At 46.6% G+C, this 25,614-nt stretch overlaps 3 long non-coding RNA genes across 3 annotated transcripts in view; 1 reads left to right on the forward strand and 2 right to left on the reverse strand.

Annotated features, from left to right (window-relative positions):
* Positions 1-11,847, forward strand: part of LOC130144912 (uncharacterized) — a 38,585-nt gene extending 26,738 nt beyond the window's left edge. The window contains exon 4 of the long non-coding RNA XR_008820284.1: positions 8,625-11,847. This is a non-coding gene — a long non-coding RNA (uncharacterized LOC130144912). The remainder of the gene's footprint in view (positions 1-8,624) is intronic.
* Positions 11,848-13,506: 1,659 nt separating this feature from the next.
* Positions 13,507-20,101, reverse strand: LOC130145021 (uncharacterized). Its single transcript, XR_008820347.1, has 2 exons — positions 19,429-20,101; positions 13,507-14,874 (listed from the first exon to the last, which is right to left on the reverse strand). It is a non-coding gene; the product is annotated as an uncharacterized LOC130145021 (long non-coding RNA).
* A 206-nt stretch (positions 20,102-20,307) lies between these two features.
* LOC130145020 (uncharacterized) lies at positions 20,308-21,731 on the reverse strand. Its single transcript, XR_008820346.1, has 2 exons — positions 20,925-21,731; positions 20,308-20,779 (listed from the first exon to the last, which is right to left on the reverse strand). It is a non-coding gene; the product is annotated as an uncharacterized LOC130145020 (long non-coding RNA).
* Between the last annotated feature and the right edge of the window lie 3,883 nt (positions 21,732-25,614).

Below are 25,614 nucleotides of genomic sequence, written 5' to 3' on the forward strand. Positions count from 1 at the left end.
GGTTTACAGTGCTTGATTTAAAAGATGCTTTCTTTTGTATACCTTTGGAAAAGGAAAGCAGAAAACTGTTTGCTTTTGAGTGGGAAAATCCTCAAACTGGGCGAAAGATGCAGTTGACATGGACCAGATTACCCCAAGGATTTAAAAACAGTCCAGCTATTTTTGGCAATCATTTAGCAAAGGAATTTGAAATCTGGAAACAGGATAAATCAAGACCTGGGCATTTATTTTTACAATATGTGGATGATCTATTGATTGCTACAGAAGAAAGATTTATTTGTATACAGGTGACTATTGACCTTTTGAATTTCCTGGGACTAAATGGGTATAAGGTATCCAGGAAGAAAGCCCAAATAGCCTGCCAGGCTGTGATATATCTCGGCTTTGAGATTTCAAAAGGACAACGACAATGAGGAAAAAATTGCAAAGAAGCTCTTTGTGGTGTACCTGAGCCGAGAAATATTCATGAACTCGGAGCATTTTTGGGCATGACTGGGTGGTGTCGCCTTTGGATCATGAACTATGGGCTAATAGCTAAACCGCTGTGCGAGGCCCAAAAGAACTCTCCCTTTGTATGGGGCCCACAACAACAAAAGGCTTTTGTAGAGTTGAAACGTGCCCTAATGTCTGCACCTGCCTTGGGACTGCCGGATCTAACCAAAGATTTCCAGCTGTTTGTACATGAAAGACAACACCTTGCACTGGGCGTGTTAACCCAGAGGACAGGAAGCTGGAAACGACCAGTCGGATATTTCTCTAAACAACTGGACACAGTGAGTAAAGGGTGGCCAAACTGCCTGCGAGCAGTGGCCGCAACAGTGATGCTCATACAAGAAGCTCGGAAATTGACTTTGGGAAGAACAATAACAGTCTATGTTCCACACATGGTGATAACTGTCCTAGAACAGAAGGGGGGACATGGCTGTCCCCCAGCCGAATGATGAAATACCAGGTGGTATTGACTGAACAGGATGATGTGATTCTAAAGACAGCTAACCTGGTAAATCCTGCAGTGTTTTTAAGTTCCGTACAGGAAGAAGGACGACTGGAACATGATTGCTTGGCTACCATCGAGTATGTTTATTCCAGTCGTGAAGATCTGAAGGATGTGCCATTGGAGCGACCAGACTGGGAACTGTATACTGATGGAAGCAGCTTTATGGAACAAGGAGTCCGATACGCCGGATACGCGGTAACAACAGAGACCACAGTTATAGAAGCAGGAGCATTGGCAAGTACCACATCAGCCCAAAAGGCAGAACTCATCGCTTTAATTCGAGCCTTAGAGGTAAGCAAAGACAAGAGAGTAAATATCTGGACTGATTCAAAATATGCCTTTGGGGTAGTGCATGTCCATGGAGCTTTGTGGAAAGAGAGGGGGTTATTGTCCTCTCAAGGATCAAACATTAAGCATCAAACAGAAATTTTACGATTATTGCAAGCAGTTCAAAAGCCAGATCAAGTAGCAATCATGCACTGTAAGGCACACCAGACTGGGAATACAAAAATAATAGCTGGGAATAATTTAGCTGATAGAACAGCAAAAAAAGGTAGCAAAGAAAGAAGCATTGCAAATGGCAATAATTCCTTCTAAAGCAGTAACCCTTCCTAGGGAAAACCCGAGATATTCAGAGGAAGATGACAAATTGGGTCAGTTATTAAATGCTAAGAAAAACTTAGCAGGATGGTGGGTAACTCCTAACGGACAAGTAGTAATTCCACCTCTTTTGATGAGAGAGAGAATTCAAACGAGACATCAAGAATGTCACTGGGGGGCAGAAGCCTTAGTAACATCTTTACGAAAGCAAGTAATATCAGTTAAAATGTTGGGAATAGTAACTGCATAGTAACTGCAAAATGTGAGGTATGTTTGAAAAATAATCCAACGATTAAGAAGAAGGTTCAAATGGGTAGGCTGAAGTCTGGTACAGAACCTTGAGATTATTGGCAAGTAGATTTTTTCAGAGCTGCCTAGACAAAATGGGTACCGGTACATCTTGGTAGGGGTTGATACTTTTACAGGATGGCCAGAAGCCCTTCCCTGTCGTACCACACAAGCAAAAGAGGTTGTAAAGTGGTTATTACAAGAAATAATTCCAAGATTTGGAGTTCCTATTGGAATTCCCTCTGACAGAGGTCCACGCTTTGTTGCTGAAGTAGTCCAAAGTGTTAGCAAAGTATTGGGTATTAATTGGGATTTACATGCGTCTTGGAGGCCACAATCTAGTGGGAAAGTGGAAAGGATGAATCAAACTTTGAAACGACAAATAAGTAAAATCTGTCAAGAAACCAGTCTAAAGTGGCCTCGGGCGCTTCCATTGGCGTTATTATGAATCAGGGTACAGCCAAAGAGTGGAACCTCAGTCAGTCCTTATGAATTATTATATGGAAAACCATATGAGTCTCTAGAACCAAATCTAAACATACATGTATGTGGATAACTGGCTAGCTGAAAAGGGTCACATAGACATAGTCCAGCTGGCTGGACAAAAATGCACATGGCTCTCAGCTGATCTGAAGTAAAGCAAAATACACTGTCTTTGGCTGTCCTTGTTACACAATAACAGGAAGATTTTGGTGGGAAAAGAACGTTGCAGGTGGGAACAGATAACTACAGAAGAGAAACTAGGGGCGGGCTTGGTATTTAGGCAACTAACCAATAATGAGCTTAACTTTTGTAATATGTATGAGCTAATTATAACAAGGCATAAAAGGTGACTGTAAGAGACAATAAAGGAAGTCTGCTGATCACTCATATTGAGCGACTGTGTCTTCCCTCCGTCGCGACACATGTAAAAGGAAAACAAGGTGTGTATAACTATTTGCTTTTTCTAAGGAAAACTTTGGCTGCAATTTGGAGTGCAGTAATTTGGAATAGACCTTTATTCCAGGAAAATTCAGTGCGTGATTTCCAACCAGGAGACTATGTCTATGTGAAGACCTGGACCTCCGAACCTTTGCAGGAGCACTGGAGAGGACCTTTCCAGATACTGTTAACCACTTTTACAGCTATCAAGATAGCAGAATCAGACGCTTGGATACATTATACTCAAGTGAAGAAAGCACCTACTCCGTGGAAGATTGTCAATCGTGACCCAGAGACTTTAAAATTGACACTGAAAGATGTCTAATTTTTATATTGGATTTTATTTTGGTCGGTAGTGTTGGTGGGATCATGGGCTGACTTGGTGGACAGGAACAAAAGACAAATAGAAACAGAACAAGTAATTGACATTCCCAAACAAATGGCTGAGGAAAATTTGTTGGTAGGATTGATTAAAGCATTTGCCAATTTACAAAATGTCACGCAGATCGCTGCTTGTTTGCCAATACTGAGGGCAGTAGGTGAATCTATTCCATGAGGAATTTTAACCATGAATCTGACCAATCTGGAATATAAAAATGAGACCACCTATTGTGAACAAAGGCCAGTAACTCAATGGTATGAACAAGTAAAGGTTATTAGAAAACAGTGGAAGTCACCAGGTAAAGAAACAGATTGTAAAAAAAACAAAAAAAAAACCAAAAAAAACCCAACCCAAACAAACTATTGAATTATGATTTTATAACAGGATCCCGACCTAGTGCCATAGCTTGAGTTCTTCTTCCTGGGGGTCCAAATCCCCAGTTAGGATGGTGTTCTTATGATGAACAACTTAAAACCAATGTGAGCAGAAGTATCATGAAATAGAAGTGTAACAAAACTGGCCAAGGTACCCAATTAGTAGAACAATGGGACTCTATATGGTCTATGTCCATATTTTCTCATTTTCAGTATATAGCAAGAACTTCTTGGTGTTTTACCTGGGATGGAAAAGTTTTTTCAGTATTACCCTGGGTCAATGATAGGTCAACTTCATCAGGAGAGAAGGAAAATAAAGTAGTGCCATGGTGGAAATGTGAAGAAGTGTATGATTGCAGTAACGCAGACTTAGTAATCCAAAGAATTCCTCCGTAGGCCACTGTTTTGAAATACGGTTGTTTTTGTCGAGGTCTTAAGAACACTCTCAATTTAACCAGCACTTTTACAGTTAGAAAAGGAACTTTGTTTAGTTGTAGTAAAACTACTATTCGAAGTCCAGGACATTTAGTTTGGGCATTAAGTGCTGGAACCTGGACAACTCACTTACCATTAGATGGTAAGGTGAAACAAATCACTTCAGGCATGCCAACATTGTGTCCAATTTGGAAGAAATCACCATTTAAAGGATCCTTAGAGAATTTAGAATTGAAACGAATAAAGAGATCTGAGATAAATGATGATATTTGGAATGAACCATTTACAGGAGTGAAAACTGGTGGGGGACTTGAATCACTTTTAAATCCTATAGCTTCATATAGAAACAGAGCATGGCTCTATCAGTTAACTGGTCAAGTGGAAAAATTAGCAAACGTTAACAAAAAGGGGTTTAAGGAATTGAATATATAATTACAGGCGACCTCCAGAATGACTTTACAAAATAGAATGGCACTAGATATGCTCCTACTTAAAGAACATGGAGTATGTGGATATCTCAAGGATAAATTGGACCACTGTTGTATCCACATTCCAAATGTCGCTCAGGGTGTGGAACATGATCTAGACCTATTAGGAAAAATTGAAAAAGAAACTGAAACAATTCAACAGGATATGTCAGAAGATTGGCTTGGGAAAATTTTTAACAAACTGGGATGGAATTTGAGCTCTTGGATACAATCTATAATTAAGACTTTGTTTCTGTTACTAGTTGTGTTTTTGATGAGCATGCTAGTATATGCATGTTTGAAGAAACAGTTTACCAATAGAATTGCAGTCACTGGTATGATTATGAGAGAAGTACCAACTATTTTATCAAGACATGATCCATCACCAAAATATGTTGAAACAAATGATATGTAAATAATGTGAAAGTACTGAAAGAATGATTTTCAGCACTTTTAAAGGGGGGAGATGTTATCAATTTGTTAATAAGTTAAGATTGATTGACTTTATTTGATTGATTAATTGATTTTATAAAATCATTTTATAAAATTGAAAAATAGAAGGATAAGAAATGTTTTTAATGAAACTTATAGCTGCACAGTAAAAGCTGTTATGAGATCTTCTGTACGTCTTGTACCAAGGCCAGAAGAAGGGGCTAGAACCAGTGTTAAAACTCAGGTGATAACTTTAGGGTTGAAAGGTTTCTTTGTGTTTGACCAGTCTTCTGTATGTAGAAGTGTCTTGAAATGTCAGAATATGAGATTAATGGAAACCGGGGAGAGTCGACTGGAACAGCTTGTAGTTACCTGCCAAGAAATCGTGAACTTTAGTAAAAGGTAGCTCCGGCAGGGGGAGATCGCGACCACCCACTCATATACCACCTACCCAGATCGTACCCCAGACCCATTTCTAGACCTTTCTAAGCTCTACTGCGCAGAATCGGATCTAGGAGGAGAATATGTTAATGATTTATGGGAAATATCATGGTTATGCATGAATATTTAATGAACATGTATGAATAAGTTCTATATATGGTGTCTGATTTTGGGACCTGGCGTGCGTTGATTGTGAGAGGACTCGCTCACGCACCCGGCCGTTAATAAAGAAGTGTCTGCTTATCTACATCACATTGGTGTCGATAAGTTCTTCATTCCGAGATTTCGGTAACACTCTCATCCAGGGTGGGGCTGTCAAGGACAGGAGAAGCAAGGACGTCAGCAGCCACTCTCTATCACCATGAGCAGCCCTAGCTGCCCTGCCTGGAACAGGGCCGGCCTTGCGCCAAGGCTGTCTATCATATGGACCCCAGAGAGCCAGGCGACACGTGCCCTGGACCAAGGCTGTCCCTTAGCCACCATGACATGGGCCACTGCTGCTGTTCTGCCTGCTGTGGCATGGACGGGACGGGACATCCCCGGGGCTGGTGCCCAGCCCTGGGCTACCCAGGGGAGAGGGTTGTGAAGCTACCTTTGCCTATGGTGTCGGGAGGCTCCCAGAAAAACCAGGATGGGCTAGAAGCCAGGCCTGTCTTACCTGTCCTGTAGAACGCCGAGAACTCTCGCGCCAAGTGATGAGCTGAGAAAGGACAGGAGCCGTGCTCTTGCTGCGTCCTTTTCCAAGAGTCTGGCTGCAATTCCCAGGAGAAACAACAAAAGAGAAGACACGCTCCACCCCTGTGGTCAGCCCCAGCCCCCTTGCCCTCCCCTCGGTGCCTGCTCCTCGCAGCTGTTGCTCACCTGCCTTGTCTGGCGGTCTGAGCCAGCACAGCCCTGAGGTGGGGCAGCCGTGTCACCGACCCCTTGGTGAGGTGGCCAGCCACGAGCAGTCCCCACTGTGATGCGTCCATGACATCACCAAGGCTGGTGCCTGGAGTTGGTGCTGCATCCATGTGATCCCGCTTTTCCAGCGGTCAAATGAGAAGACACAACTAAATAAAGAATAAAAATGAAACAGAAAACAAGAGTCGGTAGCGCTGGGGAAGCAAATAAAGTAGCTGTAGGATGTGAAGAACAGCAGCTCAGCAGGGGTTAGAAGAGAGTTAAAAGCAGCAGGTCCTACGCTCTGCTCTCTGTTAAAGAGTTTGGGTGGTACTTGCCGAGATTTGCGGGTTTGAAGGCTATTCTGGAAGAAAGAAGTTTGGGGAGTTTCCTGGAAGGGGACCTTTCACAACTTTGGCACTGAGGACGTGTCGCGCTGCCCAGCCGTCCACCCAGGAGTGGCGGGCAGTGTTGTGTGAAGTGCAAGACAGTCGTCTGTCTGTCCCTGAAAGGAACCAACGTGTTTGCCTGGCGCTGCCCTGTGCTTGCCCTTCAGTTGGGCGCTGGAAGAAAACACACGGACCTGTGTGGTTCGCTACAGACTGTTGCATCCTCTTTAATTCACAGGGTATGAGGCAACGGGTGCCAGCTGAACCACAGGAGTTTCCCTCTGAACCTCAGGAAACACTTTTTCACGGTGAGGGTGTCCTGGTTTCAGCTGGATCAGTGCTGTGTTGTGGCTCTGGCGTGAGAACAATGTTGATAGCGCACTGATGTTTTTAGTTGTTGCTGGGTGATGTTTATACTAAGTCAAGGACTTTTCAGTTTCTCAAGCCTTGCCAGCCAGAGGGCTGGAGGGGCAGAAAACGTTGGGAGGGGACACAGCCAGGACAGCTGGCCCAAACTAGCCAAAGGGAGGTTCCATATCACGGGGCGTCCTGCTTGGTACATAAACTTGGGGGTGTGTCGAGGTTTAACCCCGGCCGGCAACCAGGTACCACGCAGCCGCTTGCTCACTCCCCCTCACCCAGAGGGATGGGGAGGTGTCCAGGCCTGGAATGGTCTGGTCTGGGGAGATTCTTCATTATTTTCAGAGTGAGATTCATACACAAACAAGGTCATATGCAGTAAAAAAACGAGGTTTAATGGTAGAAAAATAACTGCTTGTTTAAAGGCAGGAAATGGAGAGAGAGAGAGGAAAAATAAAGTAAAGAAAAATGCAAAAGCTTCCACCGCACGGCGCTGCGGGTCCCGTCAGTCCTGATTGACTTCACGTCATGTGGGGTGCTGCAACTGAGAGACGGGACACAGCTTGATGCAAGCAAGATGTCGATTTATTGTACACAATCTTGAGTTTATATATGTTTTCAGTAGCTGCGTATTTTAAACAGATTGGTTCTTTAAGCTAAGCATTGCATACTAGGCAATCCGTGATTGGGTAACAACAAACAAGGACAGTTTAAGTGAGTTTCCACAATAGCATTTAAGCCTTCGTTGTGCAACTTGTTACTTCTCCTTTGGCACCATCTGTTCCTCATTTCAACATCGTATCTCGGTATGACTCCTCAGTCAACATTCTGTCGGTAGTTATCTATTACCCTCCTTGTCCTCCCAGGGTTTGTGGCTTACAAGTTCCAGCACATCCCTGCTTATCAGTTGGACAGTATTTGGAGACTTGCTCCTCAGGCCTTGTCCCACATCTCCCCCTTCCTGTTGCACAAAAAACTTTCTTCATAGAGCGTGCTACCCACTTTTGTAGGCACTGCAACAAACAGGGCAAAAAGAGTAACAAGAAGACAAAAACGGCCAAGGCATAAACAATTGTCTTCACTAAACTCCTTAACCATCGCGACAACCCCCATCCTCCAAAAAGTTTATCCAACCAATCCCAGCTATCGTCTTGTGAAAGTTTAAAGACTCCAGCTTTAAGCTGTTGAATACTGGCATGAACCGATTCTGAATGGTCGGAGAGATTCATGCAGCACATGCCATCAATATCCTCACAGCCATGTCCTTGAGCCAACAACAAAAGGCTAATAGTTGTTCTGTTTTGTATGTAATAGTGGTAAATTTGACTCACATTCTTAACTGCCTAACAAACAAGATTTAACTAATTTAGATTAATTAATTAATCTAAATTTTAACTAAAAAAAAAGATTTAACTCTTTAATGTTTTCCCTGCTGTTGCTCTGGATAAGAGAAGAACCGCTGTTATATGTTCCTATCATAGCCTTCTGTTACACTAGCATCTACATAAAAACAGCTATTGAATTCAAAGTGTAAACAATATCAACTTATTTTGGATTAACATTATACAGAGGTAATCAATTATCTCAAATATCAAGGCTTTCAGTAAGATTCTTCATTCCTCACATACATTCACTTTTTTGCAACAATGTCTGCAGGTCAGTTTCAAGGAAGTGCACACCAAACAAGAACTGGTTCAGTAAGGAGACCACACATCAGTTGTTGGGTTGACCGGTGGCAGCAGCGGTCCCACGGTCCGGCACGTTAAGCTCAGGCCGCACACAGCGAGCGGGTATCCATCGCGGACCTTCATCTGTAGAAACACAAGCATAACCTCTCCCCCAAGTTAACAATTCATCGGTCTGGACTAATGCCTGGTATGAGGGTCTTTCATACGTAGTAAGATGCCTATGTGCTTTTGCTGTTTGTCACCAATTGACACAAAGTGTTGCGCAATGTGAGGCATCGCATTGTTGACAGACATTTTCAAAAAGTTCAAAACATAACATGATTTCGCTGAACGTACCTCTTGGGTCATTCCCTTAATTTTCCTCTTTTTTTTTTGACTACATGCAACCAGAGACACTTCACCGTAACATAGAAGCCCATATTTACATCTCTGAGCCTGGACACAAACCACAGCTGCATGTATCACCAGGCTCAGGGCAGAATTCATTCACGTAGTTACATAGTTATGTATCACTATAAGCATACAGACACCTATTTATCACTAGATAACCATGTTCATCTTTCTTACTCTCCTTCACAACACCTAGCTGTTCTCTCATCTCTTGTTAGGTCAAATAATTCTCTGTCTTCCTCTTTTTTGCTTGTTAACTGTGATGAGGCAAAGGTTGTGTGTAGCTGGGTGACCATGACCTGATTTATGTTACAATCAACTAAACGCTGAATACAGGAAATAAGGCATGGGAGACATAAGGCAAACATCAATAAGGTGGTTAAAATAATTATAATAAATCCTGTAATACTTTTGAGTCATGGCCCAAAGTTTCCCATCTGTGAGAAAGAGACTAAAGGCATCCTGCCCCTGGCTCTGCTGCAGATTTTTGGGTTTAAGTTTTGTATGCTTTTGTGAATTAACTCAGAGTGGTCACTCAGATTCACATAACACATCCTATCAAAGTCTTCACACTTGTATCCCTGTGTTAATAATAAAAATTGATAGCAACTCGGTTCTGTAGCAACATATGACTGACATAATCAACATCTGTTAATAAGCCAGAAAACAAGAAATAGTATTTGTAGTATTATTTTCTTTAGTAAGCTAGCAGCCTAATTTACTAAGCAAGTTAAGAATGTGTACTATTCTTACAGAAGAGATTAGAGAAGCAAACAAAAAAAATGTGTTATGTTATATTCGAGAACTCAGCCCGAGAGTTACAGTCTGCTGTGTGTTCTGTGTTATACTCATTTGACACATGTTGGGGTTGCGATTGTGAAAGTTGCCCGTTTACAATTTTCATTGGCATTATCATAGCTAGTGGTTTTAAAAGCAACCCTTGAGCTTCCTCATGCTCGACTTGTTGTTGCAAAGTATTCTGAAGCCGATCAATAAAGTTAGTATTAAAGTTAGTGACTCTCTAGGACCCTGCAAGACTGAGGCAAGACTCCGGTATCCTGACTGCTGTAATAGCCATCTCCTTCAGTTGTAAACAGTTGTCCCTGGGATACCTTGCCTGAGTCACAGAATTGGCGCAATTATTTTCTCCAGCCAACTGCTCCTAGTTAACAGCAATTCTCCGATTAAGGTTTCCAATCAAGGCTACTACACATAGCTCATAAAAATCAGATAACCATATCATATACTGTGTCAGAGTAGGTATAACTCTTAGGGTTAAGACTTAATGCTAAGTCTTAGGAATAAGTCTTAGGGTTAGGTCTTATGGTTAAGTCTTAAGGCTAAGTCTTAGGGATAAGTCTTAGGTTTAAGTCTTAGGGTTAAGTCTTAAGGTTAAGTCTCAGGGTTAAGTGTTAAGGGGTAGGTCTTTGGGTTAGGCCTTTGGGTTCAGTCTTAGGGTTAAGTCTTAATGTTAAGTCTTAAGGTTAAGTCTTAGGGTTAAGTCTTAGGGTTTAGTCTCGATGAGGGTCCCCCGTGGAGAGTTGGCCAAGTCACGACAATCACACCAATATGGCTACATGCCGTGCTCACCTTATTAAACAAACAGGTCATATTTATAACTTAAACCAACTGCTCACACGACTTTACACACAGGTGATTGGATAAAAGTCTCTGGCCATGCAGGTGTTTGTGTCACTGATTAGTGAGCATGCTGAAGGCGCCTGATCGGAGTGTGCTGATGAGAGTGTGCTGATTTCGCAGTTCCCAGGACTTGCTCTGCACCTGGCTTTTTGTTCGTGCATAGCCTGTTTTCTTTCTCACATTGCTTGTTCCAGGGACAATTTAAAGTTGCTCTGCAGCTTCAACCAACAGGCCTGGGTTGTCCAACCCAGACAATGGTAACATATGTCCTCAGTCCTTTAAAAATTCCCCTATAGAGAGCAGAGGAGTTAAGACTGGAGCAGAGAAGATAAGATTTGCATGGAGGAGATACGTTTGGAGTGGAAGAGATGAGATTTGCACGGAGGAGATGAGTTTGGAGCGGAGGAGACCGGAGGAGTTGAGATTAGAGTGGAGGAGATGAGATTTGCGTGGAGGAGATGAGTTTGGAGTGAAGGAGAGCGGAGGAGATGAGATTTGCATGGAGGAGATGAGATTTGCATGGGGAGATGAGACTGGAGCACAGGAGTTGAGATTTCAACGGAGGAGAGTGGAGGAGATGAGATTTGCTTGGAGGAGATGAGTTTGGAGCAGAGAAGAGCGACAGAGATGAGATTTGAGCGGAGGAGATGAGATTCGTGCAGAGGAGATGAGTTTGGAGCAGAGGAGAGTGGAGGAGACGAGACGTGTGGAGGAGATGAGTTTGCGGAGGAGAAGAGCAAAGGAGATGAGATTTGAGTGGAGGAGATGAGATTGGAGTGGAGGAGAGCGGAGGAGGTGAGATTTGCATAGAGGAGATGAGTTTGGAATGGAAGAGATGAGATTTGCTTGGAGGAGATGAGAATGGAGCTAAGGAGAGCAGAGGAGATAATATTTGTGCAGAGAAGATGAGTTTGGAGTGAAGGAGAGCGGAGGAGGTGAGATTTGCGTGGAGGAGATGAGTTTGGAGCAGAGGAGAGTGGAGGAGATGAGATTTAGTGGAGGAGATGAGATTGGAGAGGAGGAGAGTGGAGGAAATTAGATTTGAGCAAAACAAATGAGATTGTAGCAGAGGAGAGCAGAGGAGATGAGATTGGAGCTAAGGAGAGTGGAGGAAATGAGTTTGCATTGGAAGAGATGAGATTGGCACACAGGAGATGAGTTTGGAGCGTAGGAGAGTGGAGGAGATGAGATTGGCACACAGGAGATGAGTTTGGAGTGGAAGAGATGAGATTTGCATGGAGGAGATGAGTTTGCAGCTATAGGAGAGTGGAAGAGATAATATTTGCTCGGAGATGAGTTTGGAGTGGAGGAGAGTGAAGGAGATGAGATTTTCATGGAGGAGATGAGTTTTGAGCAGAGGAGAGTGGAGGAGATGAGATTTGAGTGGAGGAGATGAGTTTGGAGTGGAGGAGAGCAGAGATGAGATTTGCGCAGAGGAGATGAGTTTAGAGTGGAGGAGAGCGTAGAGATGAGATTTTCATGGAGGAGATGATTTTGGACCAGAGGAGAGCAGACCAGAAGAGATTTGAGTGGAGGAGATGAGATTGGAGTGGAGGAGATGAGATTGGAGCAGTGGAGAGCAGAGATGAGATTTGAGTGGAGGAGATGAGATTGGAGCAGAGGAGAGCGGAGGAGATGAGATTTACGCGGAGGAAATGAGTTTGGATCATAGGAGATGAGATTTGCGTGGAGGAGATGAGTTTGGAGCGGTGGAGAGCGGAGGAGATGAGATTTGCACAGAGGAGATGAGATTGGAGTGGAGAAGAGCAGAGGACAGCAGATGAGGGCAGTGGAGAGCGGAGGAGAGTGGAGGAGAGCGGAAGAGAAGAGATTGGAGCGGACAAGAGCAGAGGAGCTGAGACTGGAGTGGAGGAGAACAGAGGAGATCAGAGGAGAGTGGAGGAGATGGGATTGGAGCTAAGGAGAGTGGAGGAAATGAGTTTGCATTGGAAGAGATGAGATTGGCACACAGGAGATGAGTTTGGAGCGTAGGAGAGTGGAGGAGATGAGATTGGCACACAGGAGATGAGTTTGGAGCGTAGGAGAGTGGAGGAGATGAGATTGGCACACAGGAGATGAGTTTGGAGTGGAAGAGATGAGATTTGCGTGGAGGAGATGAGTTTGCAGCTATAGAAGAGTGGAAGAGATAATATTTGCTCGGAGATGAGTTTGGAGTGGAGGAGAGTGAAGGAGATGAGATTTTCATGGAGGAGATGAGTTTTGAGCGGAGGAGAGTGGAGGAGATGAGATTTGAGTGGATGAGATGAGTTTGGAGCAGAGGAGAGTGGACCAGATGAGATTTGAGTGGAGGAGATTTGAGCGGAGGAGATGAGATTTGAGCGGAGGAGATGAGATTGGAGCGGTGGAGAGCGGAGGAGATGAGATTTGCATGGAGGAGATGAGATTGGAGTGGTGGAGAGCAGAGGAGATAAGATTTGAGTGGAGGAGATGAGATTGAAGCGGAGGAGGGCGGAGGAGATGAGTTTGGATGGGAGGAGATGAGATTTGCGTGGAGGAAATGAGTTTGGAGCGGTGGAGAGCAGAGGAGATGAGATTTGAATGCAGGAGATGAGATTGTAGTGGAGGAGAGCGGAGGAGAGCAGATGAGGGCGGTGGAGAGTGGAGGAGAGTGGAGGAGAGCGGAAGAGATGAGATTGGAGTGGAGGAGAGCGGAGGAGATGAGGCGAGTGGAGGAGAGCAGAGGAGAGCAAAGAGAGTGGAGGAGACGGGATTGGAGTGGAGGAGAGCAGAAGAGATGAGACTGGAGCTTAGGAGCGTTGGTGCAGAAGGCTCGGACACAACCTATACAACCAATGTGATCAAGTTAGTGCCACTTTATTCAAGGGATACACAGCAATATATACTGTACAGGTGCTATTAATAGATCCACACCAATTTATACCCCCAGCTAAATATACACAGGCTGTGCATGCTTTGTTATTTAAAAATGATCGGTTAAAACTACTCGTTCACACGCTTCCACTTCCCCTATGACTGGTCCCGGTGTGGTGCCCACACGCTGCTCCCCCCTTGTGCAAGCATCCCGTTTTTTCCTCATCTTTCTGTCCTATTCTCTTACCTCTCTGTGAATACACAGTTTCTTTATCTCCCTTGGCCTTGCATAAGTCCTTCATAACACCTGCAGCTTGTTAGGGCTGCAGCCTGTTATTACAACCAAGTTATTCGGTCTGGATTGCTCATAATATGCCCGTTTTCTTCCAGCCACTCCACAATTCCCCCTTTTTGTTTTTGAGCAATCCAGACCCCATTCTTGGACATCCGTTTAATTGACCCATTCATTATGCATTGCAAACATTGAAACAAACAAGGTAGTAACAATATCAAAATCAAGAACACTATTAACACTACCAATGCTCCTTTAACTGCAATCTGCAACCATCCCCTTAGCCTGAGGCTACTGAGCCAGTCAGAAAAAGGATCATGTCCTTCAGTAACATGCTGTTGCAAGCTCAGGCAAAAACCTGTTACCCCAGCTGTATTTGCCCATGTTACTCAAATATTTGTTCTAGGTAAAATGTCAAAAATCCCCTCACTACCTGGTAGAAAACAAATCAACATAACTATGCTCCGCGTTTGAGGTGTTGCCATCATTTTACCTCCTTTTTCCAACTGCTCCAATGCACCTGCAAGCTTCGAGGAATGTTTAGTCTAATTCTACAAATCCTGTCAACTATCTTATTATTCTGATTAATACACTGCAAAGCTAAGCATCTTAGAGGCCTGAAACTAATTTCTGCTAAAAACCCTTCACCCAAGGTCCTTAATTAAGCTTAAAACCTCAAGAAAACTACTGTTATTCTCTAAGTATTCACACTTGTCTTTCTATATTAGCAGCAGATTGCCAATATGCTAACAAACCTACAAGGTCAGACAACCCGCTCACTTCAGAACAAAACACAACCCGATCATTACATGAGTGACATTTAAACACACTATCCCCATCACATGCACGTGCGACTCTCCAAGTTTTCTTGTCACACCATGTGCAATGTATTAAAACCCAAGGTTGACAGTTCAGACCATGCTCTCTACAAGCTGTGTCGTTTTTCTTGATCTGTTCTGAGCTGAGCAGCTGTGCTCACATGGGGTCAAGACCAAGTTCAGTTGATGCTGGTGTCATCGAAGTGCCTCAGGATGTAAGGCTACCGTCGATATTGACCCATGCCCTGTAAAACATAAAAAATTAAACCTGATCCTCTACTTCAACCTGATCCTCTACTTCAACCTGATCCTCTATTTCATTATTCTTAAGATCTCCTTTCCAGGGCCGCACCCAGCTACTCGGAATCTATCTAACACTGGTATCTGTAACAACACAAGCATATCCTCGCCCCATCATTTTTAGTTCCGCAGGTCCCTTCCATTCTCCTATAGCGACATCTGTGTATTGAACAAAAACACTATTTCCACACTGGTTTACCCCAGATCTCAAACCCAAACTATGTATTATTACTGGCGGTTCCTTTCTATCACCTGTAAACCGTAAATAGTTCAATACGTATATCGCTTTTGCAAGACGCTCTGCTGGACCCATTACCTCTCCCCCTTTTTGTTTTTGCAAAAGCGCTTTCAGTGTTTGATGCGCTCGTTCCACAATGGCCTGTCCCGGGGGGGAGTGCGGTATGCCTGTGACATGACGTATACCCCAAAGCTGACAAAAATGAGTAAAGTTCCGAGAAGTGTAGGCCAGGCCATTATCAGTTTTTATTTGTGCAGACACTCCAAGTGCCATAATGGCAGCATGCATATGTTTAATTACATGCCATGCTGTTTCAGCAGCTTGCACCGTTGCCCAGAGTGCTAGGGAAAAAGTATCAATTGAAACATGCACATATTTAAGCCCACCAAATTCTGGGATATGAGTTACATCCATCTGCCAAAGCTGTAGAGGTCAAAGTCCCCAAGGGTTCACCCCCAAACCAAGGCCAGCTCCTGCCTTCTGACAATCAGGGCAGGACTGTACAATTTCTCTAGCATCAGCCACAGGAATGTGAAATTGCCTGGCCAACACTTCTGCTGATTGGTGAAAATATTAATGTAATAATCTAGCTTGTTCAAAGGTTTTAACAACAGGACCTGTCCAGGCTGGAGTGATAAGCTGATCAGCCCGAGTGTTACCTAATGCGAGACCTCCGCATTTCTGATGACTGCAAATATGCACAATAAAATATTCATCCCGACGTTGGTTCAAAAGCATTAACAATTGTAACAACAGAGTATACAATACAGGATTTCACACAGGTTTCACCATACTATGTTCCAAACACTGTACCGTACCCACAACATATAATGAGTCTGATACTACATTAACAGGTTCTTGAAACCAGTGTCGAAATGCCCAAATAACAGCTCGGAGTTCTAAAGTCTCTAAAGAGTCTCCAGTCACCCCAGGGAGTAGTTTATGTTCCCAAGTTTCTCCTACTTTCCAGGTGACTGCAGCTCTCTGAGATTTTCGTCCAGCATCAGTGAAAAACATTTATCCCTTTTACAGGAACCTCCGATCGCAAAGGCAAATGTTCAATGCGCTGATGAGATATCAATGGCAAAAGTTTGTCCGAAGGGTAACTGTTTGTAAGAGTTCCCAAAAAATCAGCAGCTGCTAATTGAAATTCGGTTGAAGCAGACAACAGTCAGTTCAAATACAGTTGAGACACAGGTACTTATATAACTGTCGGTTCAAGGTCTGAGATATCTACAATTCGCTGCCTGCCTTTGATCATAAGCTGTGAAAACAATTCTGGGCATGTAACCACTGTCTTTCTGGGCTGGAAAGGGAGAAAAACCCATTCCAAAATTCATAAATGCAGTCTCCCTTCTCCCATCTGGATAATAACCCCTAATGGGTGTTCTCGCTCACCTCCTGAGTTAATTATCATAAACGAAAGAGCTTGGTCATCTAGTCGTCTGTGAGCATAAGTTGTTACTATCTTATTGGTGATCACCTGCAACGCCTGTTGCTGATCCTCATTCAATTGACGGTGCTCCTGAGCCTGTGCAGATGTTCCCAGGAGCGGCATCAATGGTTTCAGATCATCGTTCGTAATTCCGCAGATATTACGAACCCACTGGATATCTCCCATTAATTTTTGCACATCAGACAATGTTTCTATTGCTGTGTTAATTTTCACTTTCTGAGGTCGAATCATTCCATTTGTAATGATCCAACCCAGGTACAACCACGGCCCTTTCTTTTGAATTTTCTCTGGGGCTATCTTCAACCCCCTTTTTCCAAGACTATGCGTGAGCTGACATAAAATCGTCTCAGAATCCAGTTGTTTTCCTACAACCAAAATATCATCCATGTAATGATAAATAAGTAAATGAGGATACTGCTTACGAATAGGTTCTAAAGCCCAGACAACAAACAATTGACACATCATAGGTGAGTTTTTCATTCCCTGCGGCAGCACCACCCGGTGATATCTTTTCACTGGCTCTGCTTTATTTATCGATGGCACTGTAAAAGCAAACCTTTCAGTGTCCTGTGGATGTAAAGGAATTGTAAAGAAACAGTCTTTCAAATTGATAATCACCAAATCCCAGTCCTCTGGTAACATAACTGGAGAGGGTAGCCCGGGTTGTAAGGCGCCCATATCACACATAACAGCATTGATTGCTCGTGAGTCATGTAACAGACGCCTTTTCCTAGATTTCTTTGGGATTGTAAAACTGAGGTGTTCCATGGACTAGTTGAAGGCACGATGCGTCCAGCATCTAATTGTTCCTGCACCAAATTATTAACAATCTGCAGCCGGTCTTGCTTTAGCAGCCACTGATCAATCCAAATTGGACCATCAGTTTTCCAGCTGATTTTTAGAATCGGCTGCTCAACAGCGGCCACTCCTAAAAAGGCAAAATAAGGAGCCGAGCTCCCACCTGACTGAGCAGATCTCTTCCAATTAGTGCCACCGGCAGATGTATTGCATAGGGACATGTAGTTACTACCCTACCATCAGAAAACAAATGCAATTACGTCTCTACTGATAAAGGTAGCGTGAGTCCCACCAACCCCTACAATGCTGGTAGCCGCTGGTATTAGAGGCCACTGCCTAGGCCACTTAAAAAAAGGTACAATCGTTACATCAGCTCCGGTGTCTATAATCGTCTGCAATTTGCACACTTGTCCACTTGGGTGTCTCAGTTCCGTTGGTTCCTCTAGTTTTCCCCGACTGAAGTCCATGGCTAGCAAAACATCGGGCTGACCGGTGGATCCAAAACCTTCTACATCCCTTTTCTTTTGTTCTGCATTAGGCACTTTTGCTTCAAAACGAATTAATTGAGCAATTTTTGATCCCTCCTTAATAGTTACAGGGGGAGTTAGTTTGTAAACCATTATTTTAATCCGTCCCTCAAAATCAGCATCAATAAGACCTGGGACTACAAAAATACCTTTCCTAGATACTGAAGAACATCTGATTAATAAGGCGCTTAAACCATGTCCCAAAGGTCCCACAAGATTTGAATCAATCAATTGAACTGTGGTGTCGGTAAAAGTAATAGCTACTGCTGTTGCCAGGTCCACTCCGGCGCTTCTGGAGGTGGCGGCGGAGCAGCGGTCCAAGCACCCTGGACTTGTGTCGTAGCGCGAGGCCGAGACGCGCTCTGTGTCTCGTTTCCCTTTTTCCGACAATCACTGGTGTTATGATTATCTTTCCGACACTGCACACACCATTTCTTTTGCTGTGTGCCTGGAACATGACATTGTGATTTAATATGTCCCATCCTGCCACAATTAAAACGTCTTCTATCTTGCTTCCTGTTATTATTTTTTCCTTGCACAAGCGGCTTCACTGCAGCTCCTACCGTGGCAGCCATAAAGGCAGTTTTTTCCTGATCAATCATTCTTTCTGTCACCTCCAACAGCTGGGCAGCTGATGACCCACACGGCAGGAGGCTTAAAGCTTTCTTAGCATTATCATAAGTAAGCATATCAAGAAACTTTACTTTCATATCCTCATTCAGATCAGGATTACTCATGAGAGCAGCATGCAGTCTGTCTATAAATTTTGGATAAGATTCTGTAGGTCCCTGGTTTATCCCCGTAAATGCTGGAGCTATTTTGTCATCATGGAGGGCAAAAATCATTTTCAGAGCTAGTTCCTGCATTAATCGTAACACCTCGGGTCAGAATCCCACTTGCCACTTCAGGGTTAGCAAAGGGGCCGGCGCCTATCGGCGTTTGGGCATTCACTCCAAACAGTGGATCCCCTTGCTGACGAGGCGTGGCCGCGGCAGTGTCACAGGCTGCTTGCCAGCGTTGAAAAAACTGTATCTGCTGAGAAGCCATTACCAAAGCTTGTGCAACCATACGCACATCATACCGAGTTAATAAATCTGCCGTGAAAATATGCTGAATTATTGAGTTAGTATATGGAGATTTTAACCCATATTGTGTTACTGCTAATTTCGCTTCTTTAATTACCTTCCAATCTAAGGGTTCCCACTCGTTACCCTGTGGTGTTACTATCACAGGAAATGCCATCGGCCCAAATTGCCCAAATTGCCCCTCTATAATTGCATCCCAAATGACTGCCCGCCATCGATGTGTTGGATTACAATTACCCCCCACGCCTCCCATTGGAACCAGTGGTGGTAACGGTCCTGCCGTTAATGTCTCCTCAGAGCTGCCCTCCCCACCTCCACCCTGTAAAAAAGGATTAGTAGAAAAAGGAGATAGTGGCGGTGCTGTAGGAGCAGGCTGCGCCGATTCTCGCACCCACATCTCAAGTTGCTCCAATTTTTCATGAGATCTTGCAGCTGCACATTCTCCAAACCACAGCGACGTTCTGCAGATGCCGATTGGAGTGACGGAGGCGTGGATGGAGGCAGAGGTGGATAGAAGCTGTCCTCTGTCGAGACGTTATACGTACATTCCAGGGATTGCTCTCTTGAACTTGGACCGGGAGATTCAAGTGGTTGAAGATTCGTTTCCTTTGGCTCTTGGCCCTTTAGCCGCACTACTGCTACACGTGATGTATCCCTGTCCCTTCTTTTGGCTTTTGGGAACAAGGATCCCAAGAATGTCATAGCAGTAGCAGAGTCTTTTGCTCTAGCGCCTTCAACTTCTGCTGACAGGGCAGCAAAAACAGATGTGGTAGTTTGTCGTTCTGCTTTCGTCTCTTTCAGAGTCTCTAGGATCAGCCTCCACACTGTGGACAGCTTCCCACTGTCTTTAGAGCCTGAACTAATGTCCTCCCACAGTGCTGCGCCAATCTTTTCCCAAGTGTCTAGTTCAAAGGCTGCACTCACTGAGGGGATCAGTCCTCACTGCCGACCCCATGACAGCAACCTCTTCAGGCTTCCCTCATCATAAGATAACCCTCTCTTAGAGAGGATATGTTGGAGGAGCTTCACACTGCTGCTTCCTCTTTGCTCAGCATGGACCCCATCTCCTCCCTGACCGCTCACCTGATCAGGGCGAGATTCCAACGGTTGTGCTCATGTGTCTTCCCAGGCACAGGGGCAGCGCCTGCTACACTGGCTTCTTATGCCCCCTCTGAGCCACCTCTTTGCTCCTGGAAGCATGAACGAGAGGGTCCCTGTTCAGGCACCACTTGTTGGCACAGAAGGCTCAGACACAACCTATACAACCAATGTGATCAAGTTAGTGCCACTTTATTAAAAGGCTTACAGCAATTTATACTCTCAGCAAACGATACACACGCTACATAGGCTTTGTTATTTAAAAAGTGATCGGTTAAAACTACCCGTTCACACACTTCCACCTCCCTTATGACTGGTCCCGGTGTGGTGCCCACACGCTGCTCCCCCCTTGTGCAAGCATCCCGTTTTTTCCTCATCTTTCTGTCCTATTCTCTTATCTCTCTGTGAATACACAGTTTCTTTATCTCCCTTGGCCTTGCATAAGTCCTTCATAACACCTGCAGCTTGTTAGGGCTGCAGCCTGTTATTACAACCAGGTTATTCGGTCTGGATTGCTCATAATATGCCCGTTTTCTTCCAGCCACTCCACAAGCCGCCATCGCTGTCGCAGAAGAGGAGTCCGAGGTCACTCAGCCAGAGCTGGTCTAGGCGTTAGTTGACTGAATTCTAATCAGTATCTGTAGGTATCTAAAACATTTAAGAAGCACAGATGGATCGGCGGTCAACGCTCTACTATTTCTTATGCTTCACGCGTGGATGGGATGCACAGATTTTCGTATCAGCTTCCTGTGCGCATCTTAAACAGTGCGTGCATGCAAAACCCATTGCTTACCCGCCATTCGGCGCCTGGTGTCAGGTACGGGATCTCTCAGCCTCGAGACATAACCTTGAGAGGCGTTCCTGCTCAAGGGGGCTGCTGTCCCCCGCACACCCCTGTGGGTCCCCCACGCAGCAGCTGGGGAGCAGCCGGGGAGCAGGGAGGGAATGGTGCTGGGGGAGCAGCAGCACTGGTGCTGCTCGGGGTGGGAGTGGGTGCTGTACCCGGCCTCTTTCCTGGGGTCCTGCATGGCTGTGATGAGGTTTGGGACTTCCACTTCTGCTCAGCAGTGAGTCTGGGGGCCTATCTGCAGGCTGCCTCCTCCAGTGCCTCCAACTGCTGCACTGCCCCTGTGATCCCACCCGGTTTGGCTCTGAACCTCAAAGTGCAGGACCCAGCACTGAGCCGTGTTGGACCTCAAACAATTGGCCTCGCTCGGCCCATCGATCCAGCCTGCCCAGAGCCCTCTGCGGAGCCTTCGTACCTTCAAGCAGATCAACACTCTCCCCCAGCTTGGTGTCATCAGCAAACTGACTGAGGGAGCACTCCATCGCCTCGGCCAGGGTGTTGATCAATATTAAACAGAACCGGCCCCAGCAGGAAGCCCTGGGGAGCAGCCGGTGTGACCGACCGCCAGCGGGATGTGACTCCATTCCCCACCACTCTTTGGGCTCAGCCAGCCAGCCAGCTTTTAACCCAGAGTAGAGTACGCCTGTCCAAGCCATGAGCTTTGGCTCACAGCTTTGGCCCTTCTGATTTCCCGCCTGCATAATTTCACGGCATCTTTGTGGTCCTCCCGAGTGTCCTGCCCTTCTTCCCAAGGTCAGAAACTCTCTGTTTTCCCTGACTTTCAGCCAAAGCTCTCTGTACAGGCAGGCCAGTCCTCTTCCCCGCCAGCTTGTCTTTTGGCCCATGGGGATGGCCTGTTCCTGCGGAGCAGGAGCCCGATGGAGGTGACGAGGAGATGCCCCACGGGGCCACACAGAAGCAGCTCCATGGGCCCGGCCAGCACCATCCCCGTGGGGCCAGGCACAAGCAGCCTGGCAGAGCCCACATCACCGGGCACCCGTGGGCCGGGCACGTGGCCAGGCAGCCCCAGGGCACGGCTGGGCAGGACGGTGCCTGGGGAGAGCCATGGCACCTGCTGGGCTTTTGTGCCGTAGCGAGTTCGGTGACCGGTGCGCAGCGCCAATTCACACACGAGTCGAGGTATTTCCATCCCTGTGTTCCAGTTCGTGCAAAGCAGGGCACTGGGTGGTAACCCACAAACGCCTAGCTCCCCGGCTGTCAAAACTTTATGCTGTTTATACAGTTTGGCAAACCAAGACATCAGCCTTCACTGGTGACAAGTTACATATTTCTCTCAGTATTTTTGGCTTGTTTTCCTATTTGCTAACCAAGTCTCTCAGTTTTTATGTTAACTAGTCTGCATGCTCAGCCTCTGCTTCTCTTTGGGCCAGGGCGTCTCTTGAGTCGGTGGTCGCCATCTCCCCGGGTCGCAATTACCTTTCCCCTACTTAGCGCTTAGTTTTGCTGAGCTCATTTCTTGTGGTAAGCTTCCAGCCAGCTCATTCATCACGTGATGCTACTTTCTTCTTTCTTTAAGTTCTTTCTTTAAACAAACGACTTGCTGGTGCTTTACAAAGCGCTTACCAGGGCATACCAAAATGCCTGTAACTGAACCTAACTGTTCAGGTACCAACCATGTACTTGATTTTATTCAGCGCTCGATATCCGGGATACGTCGTGGGGCTGGGAGCTGCTCTCACCTCCTCACCCAGCTGCTGGGGGTCCTGCAGGGCCGAGGGAAGAAGTCAAAGCATCGGAGGAGCGTGGCGAGAGCCCGGGTGGAGGAGCAGAGCAGCGAGCAACCCCGGCACTGGGCACCCCACAAACGGGTGACACCCCACAGCAGCCCTGATGTGGGGCTTTGAGCTGCTGGCCACTGTAAGGGACGTGGCCCAACTGACTGTGCTGTGAGCCAGGGCCACGCTGCGAGAGAAGGTTCCAGAGGCAGCAACAGGCAGTCACGGGGAGGTGGGGCCTGGTGTCCCTTCCCTTGACTGACGGGTGTCTCCAGCACTCCTGGAGCTGGGGAGAGAGGCGGTTCCGGAAGCCCAGGGACTGGGGCCAGTAAGTAGGAGCAGGTACAAGCCTCTGAAGTGCTCTCTGCACTGAATACCCCCATTGGCAGGTCTGACGCTGGGTGCAGGACTGGTGATCTCCCTCCCTCCCTCTCTCTCTCAGGGTGTTGCCAGGGCTCACAGTACAGTCGCATGGGCCTCACAAAGACTCATCAGAAGATCTGCAGCTGTTAATACTCCTCAATACAAAAAGCAGATTATTTAGTTACAGTAGCGGCCAACCAGAGCCAATTATTTGCATGTTGAGCTCACAGAAATGTATCCAGGGCACCTTGTAGTACAAGAGTAGAAAGCCCAACGAGCCATCCTGTGATAAGGGAGGAAAACAGGACTGCAGTCTCCTTCCAGTGATACGCATGCCATTGCTCCAGCTCCTTCAGCTAATACCACAGAATCACACAATCAGGGGATGGCTTGGGCTGGAAGGGACCTTCAAGACCAGCCAGTCCCACCCCCTGCCAGGGGCAGGGCCCCCTCCCCCCAGCCCAGGCTGCTCCCAGCCCCGTCCAGCCTGGCCTTGAGCCCTGCCAGGGATGGGGCACCCACAGCTGCTCTGGGCAGCCTGGGCCAGCGCCTCGCCGCCCTCACGGGGAAGGGTTTCTTCCTCATGTCCAACCTAAATCTCCCCTCTCTCAGCTTCAAGCCATTCCCCCCTGTCCCACCACTCCCTGCCCTTGCCCAAAGCCCCTCCCCAGCTTTCCTGTCGGCCCCTCCAGGCACTGGGAGCTGCTCTAAGGTCTCCCCGCAGCCTTCTCCTCCCCAGGCTGCACAGCCCCAGCTCTCCCAGCCTGTCCCCACAGCAGAGGGGCTCCAGCCCTCTGACCAGCTCCGTGGCCTCCGACGGGCCCGCTCCGACAGGTCCGTGTCCTTCTGATGTGGGGGGCTCTAGAGCTGGGCGCAGTGCTCCAGGTGGGATCTCAGCAGAGTGGAGTAGAGGGGGACAATCACCTCCCTGGGCCTGCTGGCCGTGTGGCTTTTGATGAAGCCCAAGATTCAGACCGCATCGCTCCAGGTTTCATAACCTGATGTGGGGTGATCAGCCGCACTGATTGAAGAGCTATGGCTTGCACTTTGTCAGATTGAACTTCAGGTTGCTCTTTGGTTCGCAACACCAATAACACCGTTTTGATGCTGCCTCCTGTAGATAACGCACGGGTATTTGTTTAAGATACCTGAAATACTAGAACTCAAGAATCCGATACCAACAGAGGATGTAAAAGAAGAGGAGAAGTTGGGGTGCAGAACCATACCGCATTCTCTGTGGTTATTATAGGAATCCTCACATCTAGACTGATATCACGGTCGCAGTCCCACCACACAATCTGTTGGTGCAAACAATTCAGTTTCCCCTGTGGTTAGTATTCTGGGAGAGATACCATCTGAAACAATTTCAATCCTCACCATGTTTTGTACTGGAGGTGTTGTAATATGATCATAGAGTGTTTGATTATGAATAATCCGTCTGTTTAAAAAAACCCTCTGCTTTAGTAAGATGTGAACTTCAACACAGCAAAGTTTTAGTACCAAGTAGCTTTTTGAGTTGTTGTTTTTATTATTACTATTGACTTTTCTTCCTCCTATTTTATTTTATTTTAATTAATAAATTGTTCTTATCTCAGCCCTGAGGTTTTACATTCCTCGCCAATTTTCCTCCCCATTCTTCTCGGGGCACTGGGGAGGGAGCAGTCGACTGCATGGTACTTATTACTAGCTGAGGTAAAACTGCAACAGCTCGTATACAGTGATATAACAAAAGGGTGTTTCTTCCTTCGATAAAGTGGGGCAGGGGTCCCACAGAGCCCCTAGCCCTGTGCCAACACTGCTCACAGGGCTCTCAGCAGGGACCTGAGGCAGAAGCAGGTCCAGGCAGCTGCAGGAGCATGCCCAGCCCCATCTGGCCCTCAGTCCGGCGGGGGTGGGCTCAGCCAAACTTGGGGACAAAGTGCAGGGGCTTCAGGGTAACCCCAGGCATTGGGGGGGAAGCTGCTTGTTGCCAGTCCCCGATCCCTATGAGGCTGGATGGGGGCAGAACCGAGGTGTCTCCTGGCTCCTTTATAGACAGCCTCACCCAGGTGGGTTTTAAACTCTTGTCTCCAGGCCAGAGTTTCATTTCTTTCTCACATTTGCTCCAGCTCCAAGCGACCTGGAAACGGGTGACACCCTGCAGAAGGCCTGGCCTGGGGCTCTGGGCTGCTGGCCACTCACACCATCTCCTCTCTTGGCAGCTTCTCCCCAGGCACATGGAGCAGCAGAGAAGCCCACACCAACCGTGGAGATGGGGTAAGCGCAGGGGACACCCACAGGTCCTGCCCCAGACCCTCAGCCCATGCCCTGCCCCTGCCCACGCTGGGCAGCGCTGCCTGCCGGCCAAGGAGGGTGTGCTGCCCGTGAGTCCTGCCGGAGGGGCCGGGTGCAGCGGGGGTCTCTTCCCTCTCCCCCTCTGCAGGGCAAGCCTGGAAGCGTCAAGCGTGGAGCACTGCTCCCCAGAGACCGTGCCGCACTCCCTGTCCCGGAGCAGCTCCTCTTCACTGAACTCCCCCTGCTCCTTCCCAGAGCCCTGG

This window comes from Falco biarmicus, chromosome 2 (genome assembly GCF_023638135.1).
Source record: "Falco biarmicus isolate bFalBia1 chromosome 2, bFalBia1.pri, whole genome shotgun sequence".
NCBI lineage: Eukaryota > Metazoa > Chordata > Aves > Falconiformes > Falconidae > Falco > Falco biarmicus.